General features: G+C 35.9%; 1 long non-coding RNA gene across 1 annotated transcript in view; it reads left to right on the forward strand.

The window, feature by feature from the left end:
- Positions 1-4,278, forward strand: part of LOC127490593 (uncharacterized) — a 67,097-nt gene extending 62,819 nt beyond the window's left edge. The window contains exon 3 of the long non-coding RNA XR_007918649.3: positions 4,039-4,278. This is a non-coding gene — a long non-coding RNA (uncharacterized LOC127490593). The remainder of the gene's footprint in view (positions 1-4,038) is intronic.
- Positions 4,279-10,267: the final 5,989 nt, after the last annotated feature.

Raw genomic sequence — 10,267 nt, forward strand, 5'->3', positions numbered from 1 at the left:
TTCACATCCAAGAGCAGAGTCTGAGTTTTCCGTCTTGTTATTATTTATCAAATTTATATTAGCCAAAGTAATCAAGCATATATTATGCTTTTTCTATACAAACTATATGACAGATAATTAAATAATAAAGACATTTTTCTTCTTATATAAGCATTCTTGCTAATTATGGAGAATAATTATGATTACAGCATTAGAGTATCACTGTTTTGCAATCTGTAATATATTAATGTATCTAGACATGATCACGAATCACCAATTGCTGCTAGTATTTCAAAGGGAGAAGCAAAGAGACATTATGGCATTCTGAATAGAATGGCACATAGGAAGTAGCCTTGCTTAAAGAGAGACCATAGAAGGAAGGAAGGAAGGAGGGTAGGAGGGAGGGAGGGAAGGAAGGAAGAAGGAGGGAAGGAAGGAAAGCATGCAAGCAAGAAAGGGAATGGAGAGGAAAAGAGAATAAAAGAAAACAAAGAAGGAAGAAATTGTACCTGAATATTACTAAGTATTTATATACACTATCAATCTTCAGGAAATGTAGAGGGTAAAAAATGTTAAACTACACCATAGGATACAATTAGCGATGTCCACACTGTGAGAAACTGTTAGAAGCCTTTTTTCTTCAATAAATAAATTACAAGAAGGATAAACTGTTGGCTTATTCCTCCTAATTGCAATGCAGGGTCTTATTTGCATCCTAAAAATGTAAAACAATTATTATATTTATGAAACAATTGTGAATTTTATCACAGAGTTTATGTGACATTACTAAGGTACTTGGGCCTGATGATATAATAGTGGCTAGTTATGATTTTTTTTAGATTTATTTTACTTATTTGAAAGAATTGCAGAAAGAGGGAGAGACATAGAGCGAGATCTTCCATCCACTCGTTCACTCCCAGAATGGCCAGAACTGCTGGAGCAGAGCTGATGTGAAGTCAGGAGCGAGGAGCTTCCTTTGGGTCTCCTATGTGGGTGTAGGGGTCCAAAAAGTTGGATCATCTTCTGCTTTCTCAGGTTCATTAGCAGGGAGCTGGATTGGAAGAGGAGCAGCCAAGTCTCGAACCAGCACCCATATGGGATGCCCGCACTGCAGGCAGGGTCTTCAACCCCCTGCACCACAGTGTCAGTCCCTAGTTGTGATTTTTAGAAAGGATAAGGTAGTTCTTAACCCCTAGAGATGAAGAATATAATTCAATGAAATAAAAAAAAATTGCATTGACTAGTATCAGTCATGTAAATTTTAAAACAGGCTTAGAAAATTATATACATGTACACAATTCTATTTGGATTTTATTAAAATTGTACTGAATGTAAAGATTAATTTTGGAAAAAAAGATTTCTTTATATTTACTTTCCCTATCCTGTTTTGTAGAGCAACTATCCCTCTACTTATTCTCCTTTACTCAAATAATTTTATCTTGTTCTAATCTATCCTTTCAGGTTAAGTTTATAATAAATATTTCTAACCTCAAATCAGAGTTGAAATTTTATTCTATTTATTAATACTTATTAATTTGGGGGAATTAATAAGATATAAACTTCTTCAAAAACATGAGTTTTTATGTTTTATTATTGTGAGGATAAGAAGATAGCACCCCAGTTGACACGTGGGAAGAGGTCAAGAAAACTATTAGTCATGAACTATTAGATACTTTATTATGTTGAATATTACCCATCTCTTGTATTGCTTCAACATATTTATCACAAAGGAGACTGTTGATTGTTTACTAAATGACTTTTTTAGCATTTATGCAGTTACCCTAAACTATTAATTATGTGCTTGGATGAACAAATGACACTGTAGTTACCTGTATTGGAATGTTCAAAAAAACTCAAATTTTTGCATCCTCAATGGCTCTTGTTAAATTTAGGTGTTGTACATCTGCAAATTTTGATATTATACTATACTAAGACTGCAATGAAGGAGATCAGAGTGAAAGGAGAGGAAGTCTGCTGATCATGGATTGCCAGATGAAAATACAGGACAAACAATTAAATTTGACTTACAGATAAGCAAATAATTCTGTAGTCTGTGTATATCCCAAATACTACACAGGTTATTCTTATGCTATAAAATTTTTATTTTTCACCTGAAAATTAAATTTAACTCTGTGTCATATATTTTTGTCTCTTAAATATTCTTATAAGAATGTTTCAGTTAAAGGCATTACAGATGGATAGAAATGAAAGACTTTAAGAAATAGTGATTCTACTGTTGACTTTTTGGACCATTATTCACTAACTCCTTCTAAACAGAGACCGCTGTTACACCTGACTCTTCTCTAAAAAGAAAAGAATTAGAGCCTTCGCTTTGCTTTAATTTCAGTGCTAAACTGTAATGTCCCCAAGGCAGAAGCAGTTATTTTATCATTGTCTTTTCTCAATCTTGAGTTACCGTAGAGCCTTGCATTGAGAGTAATCTTTATAGAAATCAAAGTGCCAGTTAGTAGTTATAAGAAACAGTGCCAATAACAGCATCAAAAACCACAAGAGCCTCTTATAGACTGCTTTTCATACATCCATGTAGAGTTCTCACATTTTAAATTTTATATAATGTGTTTGTCTTATTAAAAATGGAAACAAAGAGAAAGCACTTCTGTCCATTAATCTCCTCCAGGTGCTTCATCCTCTTCTTTTTCTTTCCCAGCTGGTCTTGTATGTTTTGGGTTTTTTTTTTTTTTTTTAAACCTTCCAGGTCTTGCGTCTTTATCTGTTCCTTGAAACAAAATCAACAATAAAAAAGAAAAAGCCATTAAACCAATGAAAGCAATGCTATGGTTGCTGATTTAAGTAGCACTTCAACTGAATTGAAGCTGTTCTCTTAAATTAAGAAGACTATTGGTTTAGCTGAGGGTCTTATTATCTCTTCTCCAATTGTTGGCAGGTCACAAGTTTGAATTCCAGTCAACCATATAAAGCTACACTTTGACCTTGTATGGCCAATGAACTGTCATTGGGACTAAAATAATTCCATACTCTATCCATTTATCTAACTCAGATAGAAGCTACTAACACAGTGGATGATAATAACGTCTATTAAAAAACAAGTTAGTCTTCCACGTATAAAAACTTTTCCCAGGAATTCTGAAAGAGTATTCTTGCACTGTCAGACCCATGTTTGAGTTCCAAATTTTCACTCATTTGCTCTGTGACCACAGGTAGTTTATTTGACATTGATAAACTTCTGTTTCTTTCTTTATAATAGAGAAAATAATACTTAGCTTTCCAAGCATTATTTGTTGCTGTTAAGAATTTAGAAAAGGCCAGCCTATGTAATTTTTTATGTACAATTACTGGCAGGAATATAAAATAATACAATCACTTCAGTAACCATTTCAAAAGTTACTTACAGCCACCATATTACCTGGTCTTTCCATTCCTAAGTATTTACCCATGAGAATAAAAGAATATATCTATACTAAGACCTGTTCACATTCAGAGCAGCTTTGTTGGTAATAGATAAGATATGGAAACAACCCAAATGTCCATTAGTGGGTGAACTGATGAACAATTTGTGATATATTAATGCATTGTACTACTACTCAGCAATAAAATAGAATTTAATGATACATGCAACAACATGATGAATCTCAAGATAATTATGTTGACTACAAAAAATGAGAATCATGCTGTATGGTTCCATTTATACAAGATTCTGGGAAATGCACACTAATGTATAACAACAAAAAGCACATTAGTGCTTCCCTGAGCTTGGGAGTAGTAGGAAGAAACAAATAGAGGAGGCCTAGGTAAATTTAGGGGTGAGTGATGCAATTGTACAAGGGAGCACCAAAAATTTTATGGGAAATGGAATGTAAAATATATATTTTGGTGCAAAAAAATGAAACATGCATAGTTTTCTCACAATTCACATTTTCTAAGAAGTTTTGGAAGACCTCCTCATATATAACCTGATATAGTGATAGTTTCACAGGTATACCCACATCAAGATCATCAAAATACAATCTCAGAGCCAGCATTGTGGTGTAGCAGGTTAAGCCACTGGTTTAATTCCCTGTTATTCCATTTTTGATCCAGCTCCCTGCTGATGGCTTGGGAAAGAAAAGGAGGATGGCCCAAGTTCTTGGGCCCCGCACCCATGTGGGAGACTCAGAAGACGCTCTGGCTTTAGCCTGGCCCTGCTCTGGCCTTTGTGGTCATTTGTGAAGTGAACCAGCGATGAAAGACCTCTCTTTCTCTCTCTCTCTCTCTCTCTCTCCCCTCTACCCTCACCTCACTCACTCATTCTTTCAAATAAAAAAAAAATCATGAATCAAATACGTTCTCTAGAATGCTCATCTTAATGTATTTCAATAAAGTTGAAAGTAAAAAATGCAAATGAAGGGGATATTATTATTACTAATTAACTCAAAAGTAATATCCGAAAGTAAAACTATTCTTTTATTTGTCTATGAAAAATCAGGATGTTAATTCCTGTATATATTTTGTGTAGGATTTTCTTTGTCTCTGTTCTATTTTCCCCCTCCCAAAAAACTTATTAGTATCAATTTTTATTTAAAGTTTTTCAAATATGTCTAATTTATTATTATAATTCTTTGTAAAAACTAAAATTCATATTACATGTACATATATGTAGACATTCCACTTTAATATACTAATATTAATCTCATATTTGTTACCTGTATTTCTTCATATGTTTTCTTTTCCATCATAAAAGAATTACATTATACTCTATTAGAATTGAATATCTTGCTACCTGGCCTACTGCTGATATTCAGAAATCTTTCACAAACTGTGGTGAAACCTAAATCACCTCTTCTAGTTTACCCAACATCCTTGCTCTCCCTCTTTATACACAAAATAGCTTTTGCCAATAATTTTTAACTCCTGATCTTTGACCTCTAACAATACCATGAAGACTGTGACTTCTTCCTCCTGCCTCATAAATGGTGAGCAGAATGGCTCACTATCTCCATTTGCCTTTCTCAACAGCAAAAATTGCCAAGGAACATGACAGATGATATGTGGTGGATCACACCGACAAATAACATGGAATGCCTAACTCTCTTAAAGAAACTTGCTTAAGAGATGCTAAGAGTAAGTTATTATGCTTAAGGGAAAAAACAGTTGAATTATGGAAGGAAGAAAAGTAAAGAAGTAGCAATAAACAAAAGGGAATGTGGCCACATTCTATCAGTTCTGAAGGTACTAATAAGCCTGGTACATGAATTACTTTATGAAATCCTATCTTTCAACAGGATTGTGTTCCTAACTGCTAACCCTTCCTGCTCTCCCATGCTCACCCAATGTGTATACAACAGTAAGAGAAATAAAGAAACGCTTGTATATCAGCTTGAACCCTTTCAATGGCTCTGCATTACTTCCATCCAGGGCCTCTGTGTCCTCACATGTTCTTTTCCTGCTGCCTTCTCCACCCTTACTTTGCACTGACTCTTCCCCTCTTTCACCATGCTCTAAGAACCATTACTGTATTTAAACCGTGCCATGTTTCCCTCTCCGCCTAATAATATTTATCCATAGAGTTCTCCACACACCCCCAATTCTTCTGTGGCCAATTCTAGATAATCCTTCAGGTCTTAGTTTATTGGTATTGCCATGGGGCCTTTGTAAAGTGCCAACATAAATACTCTTTGGAAAATTGTAAAATGTACTTCTCACTTCTGGCATTTGCATATTTTTTAAATTGCATGGGTTTGTATAGTTATTTGTTCACTCTCTTTTACCATATCCATCATATGAAGAATTTATGGTTAATCTTTGTTAGTTTGAATCTTGCTTTTTTCTATTTTTAAAATTTTGTATTCTCCATTATATTCATACCCTTTAGTACAGTGGTGACTGGCACATAGTGGATGCTAAAAAAGTATTTAAGGGGTGAATACATTAATGAGGAGGAGGAAAATAATGCTGAGAAATAAACTCTTACTCAGAGACCTTAAATTTCCAAATTCATCCTTCATTATTCATAGAAGAGGAGAAAACAACAACAACAAGAGTGGTAAAATCAAGGAAAGAACTAGATACTAAGTCCATGCCATTAAATAAGCTTCATTATGTATATAGGTACACAGAAAATATATTTAGCTACATTTTACATTTAAAATCTGAGTACCTGGTTAGAGTCAATACTGCTCGTATTAAATTAATAATCCTAGACCTTTAGTTTCCTGATCCTTGTTGCATTGCTACTGTGCCCCTGGTCATACCTGTTAAGCATACCTGTGATCTCAGCAATAACTATGGTGGACAGTTCTATGCACACTGTCAATCTCCTGACTCAGATTTTTCCTTCAAGTCTATTCCCCAAGACAAGAATCTTACCCAGTCCTGGTGCTGGTTTAGTCTACAAATGATGGGGAGTTATTACCACTGGGGCCTCTATCAAACAATGGGTGATAGAGTCAGTGGATAAATGCCCATATCTTCTGGGGACAATTTGGAGACATTTTCTTCACTGCCTTTATAAAGTTGCCAGAGACCTCAGAATCAGCCCTTAAGGCATTTGGATCTGGCTAAAAAGCCCATGAGAGTTTCACAGGCATGGAAAACCAAGACACTGTGGCAGAAAATGACATAAATGAAAGATCTCTGTGAGTGAGATCCAGGTGAAAATAAGGGCCCATCAAAGAAGGAGGTACCTTTCTCTGAAGGGAAGAGAGAACTTCCACTTTGATTATGGCCTTGTCTAAATAAGATCAAAGTTTGTGAACTCAAGAGGCTTCCATAGCCTTGGCAGCTCATGACAAGAGCCTGGGGTGATTACTGACGTCAAAGATAAGAGTGTCAATTGTTAAATCAACAACAGGAATCATTGTGCACTTGTTCCCCATGTAGGACCTCTGTCCTTAATGTGTTGGACTATGACAATTAACGGTAAAACCAATCTTCAAACAGTACTTTTTACTTCGTGTGTCTGTGTGGGTGCAAACTGTTTATTAAATCTTTACTCAGTATAGAGTTGATCTTCTGTATATAAAGATAATTAAAAATGAATTTTAATGGCGAATGGGATGGGAGAGGGAGCAGAAGATGGGATGGTTTGTGGATGGGCGGGTGGTTATGGGGGGAAGAACCACTATAATGCAAAAGTTGTACTTTTGAAATTTATATTTATTAAATAAAACTTTTCTATAAAAAAAAATAAAGTCGCCAGAGGTTCTAACCCCACCATCCTCAGTGATGAAACCTCAATATCCATTCCTCCCTTTGTTGTCTTATTGCCCATGCTTGCTTCTCAAATTCACTTCTCTTATTAACTACCTGTACCCTAGTCCTTGATTTAGGCTCTGCTTTTGGGGAAATCAGAATTAGGACATCATAATTTATTCATTTATTTAAGTATTTAGTGAGGTCAAAACTGGATCAGGGAGCAAAAATTAAATAGAATGCTGTTATCCTTCAGAAATTCACATCTTAATGGAGATATAGAGAAATATGAAAATAATTAATTCTAAAATAACCTTTGTGGAAAATAAAATATGGAACTACTGTTTTGGAGAGAATCAAGGAGAATTGAAAATATCACAAAGATGATTTTTGAGAGGTCTTTTGAAGGTAGAATAGAAGTTTATCAATAAAATAAAGGCATAGAAAAAAGCCATAAGGGATAGCAGGTTCAAAAACACACGTTGAGTCAAAGAGAGGCATATGTTAAAAAAATAATGAAACAATTTGTTTAGCTACTAGGGTTGGAATTGTCAGAGGACAGTGATGCAGGCAGCAAAGTGACAAATGCCAGGATGAAGGTTTCAAGGGTAATTCCAAGTTTTTTCCTATAACAATGAGTCAGCATCAGAAGTTTTTAAACAGGGCAGTTACAGAATCAAATCTGAGTTATAAAAAGATATTCCTGGTAGCCATGAAGAGAAGTATTGAATTGGAATTGGAAAAAAACAAACCAAAAAAACAACAACAAAAAAAAAACTGGAGACAGAAAACAGTATAAAGATCATACCAGTGAGAATGGAGAAGAGAATTCATAAGATAGAGTACAGCAAAACTGAATGTTGAATGTCTTAGGCATTCCAAATCTATGCAGGGTTGTCTGTTTTTAGATAGGCACCCCCATCCCTCCACAGTTATCTAATATTTGCTCCTATATGCTTAACCTACTTGGATGAACTTATCAGTTCCCATTCATTAAGTCAGTGGTACCATTTGAGATGAAAATTTTGCACGTAAGAAGTTTATTGGGACCACTGTGGTTGAGTGAGAGGAGTAGGGTTGAGTAGAGGGAAGATTTGTAGTGCGATATACTCACACAGGGAGAGCTCAAGAGCCAAGATGGTCTTTCTGAGTTGTCCTCTTCTGGTGCAAGGGGGCAGGGCGTATAGGCCTGTCACCATAGTTCAGTCTCTGGATGTGGGCTGCCTCGAGAAGTGACCTTGGTCATAGAGGCTAATGGCTGCTCAGAACAACCCCTAGAATGGGACTCAACTGAATGCATCAGCTTCCAACACTCCTGAACTTTGCGGAATTAATGCCAAGTCCTGAAAGGGTGTGTGTGTGTAGAAGGAAGAGGAATGTCAATGGCACACCTTAGAGTTCCCTGTGAGTCATATAATCTTTTCATGTTGAGATCCTGGTAAGTTTCAACAAGACAAGTCCTTATTGTTATTATTATCTGTTTATTTGAAGACTTGTTTACTCCCCAATTGCACCAAAACAGCCAAGGATAGACCAGGCTGAAACTAGGAGCTGGAAATTCAATCCGGGTCTCCCATGTGGGTGACAGGGACTCAAGTATTTGAGCCATCACCCACTGCCTCCAAGACTGTGCATTAGCAGGAAACTAGAATTGCAAGGAGATTCAGGACTATGTGATATAGGATGTAGATGTCCCAAGCAGTATTTTAATCACTGAATCAACTACATCAACAAGGCCTGCTCTAATATGGGACACCCCAAGCTTGGTACCACTAGCGTGTATCCAACATTTCAAAACAAAAAGCAAAATAAAGTCCTCCTTTAGGAGATTGTTTTGTTGTTGTTATTTAGGAGATGAACTGAATATGGGATTACTAGAATATGTGAATTCTGTTTTCCATGGAATATGTTGCCAAAGAATTAGGAAAAAGCATCTAAAATTGTATAGGGAATGGCATTAAGAAGCTCCCTTGACAGAAATTGCCCCTTGTTTTAAGTTACTGCCAAACAGTGCCCAGCTCAGGTACTGAAAAGACAAGTTTTAAAATGTCACTAAGTCTACTGCAATGGCCAATAGGCACCCATAGTCAGCAGCTGCCTCACCATAAGTAAATAACCAGAACAGAGTGTTTTTCTCTCACTCTGGTGACTGAGAAACAGCACTGTAAGACAATATAATGCAGCATGGGCACTAACCACCCTCCACCACCTCATACCCAAATAAAATCCTCATACAGTTGCTACAAAGAAGCATGTAATTCATTATGTTTTTAAAGAATTCTGTTCTGGTTTACTAATTTTCAAGGAATTTCCACTTAAAATTTGAAAACACACTATTCTTCTGAGACATGCCTTTCCAGAGAGTCTCTTCTTCATCTTCTAAAAGCCATTCTTTGGGGGCATTTTCAAACTCTGATTCAGGGTATCAATAAATGTCTACTAATAATTTGGTGCAGAAAGAAAAGCATATTTGAGACTTTGTTTTCCTAAACATTTATTTCAAATACTACATTTTCACAGTGGTTTTAATCCTAATGTCATCCTTAAAATAAATCATTATGTGTACTTCATGTGATCTTTTCAGAATGCAATAAAACAGATTGTTTTTAATGGCTGTTCCAGCAATGAAAAATATCTGTGTTAGGTGGAAACAACAAATTGATGCTTTTTCAATTCCTTTTAATGGCACGAGGATCTTTGCAACCTGCTGTGAAAAATATTCTCTTAATGATAGGCCTGTGGCACAACTTAAGGAGTCATCAAGAAATAAATGCGCCGCTGTCTGGTTGGCAGCTTGGTGTCCCTTAATTGAAGTGTTATAAGATTCTGTGCAGAGGAAGCCTCCAGGGTTTCATAGCTAAATGGCACGGACACCTCTGATGAGACATGCAGATGAAGATGTGTCAATACAATCTTCACCAATTTGCCGTAATAGCAGGGACTGATTAATTTTATAACCACGGGTGCTTCTATTAGCTAACCTAAGGAATGATTTAGACTTTATTAAGCGACTTATTTCTATCTCTTTTCAAGAGACTACTGCAACATAGTTTATCTCTGAGTGCTACACTGTGGCACATTTTCTAATAAGGATTCTAAATTTATTATTAAAGAAAAGATCATGAGCTTGCCTTCACTT

This window comes from Oryctolagus cuniculus, chromosome 6 (genome assembly GCF_051225735.1).
Source record: "Oryctolagus cuniculus isolate XC-2025 breed Fujian yellow rabbit chromosome 6, ASM5122573v1, whole genome shotgun sequence".
Taxonomy (NCBI): domain Eukaryota; kingdom Metazoa; phylum Chordata; class Mammalia; order Lagomorpha; family Leporidae; genus Oryctolagus; species Oryctolagus cuniculus.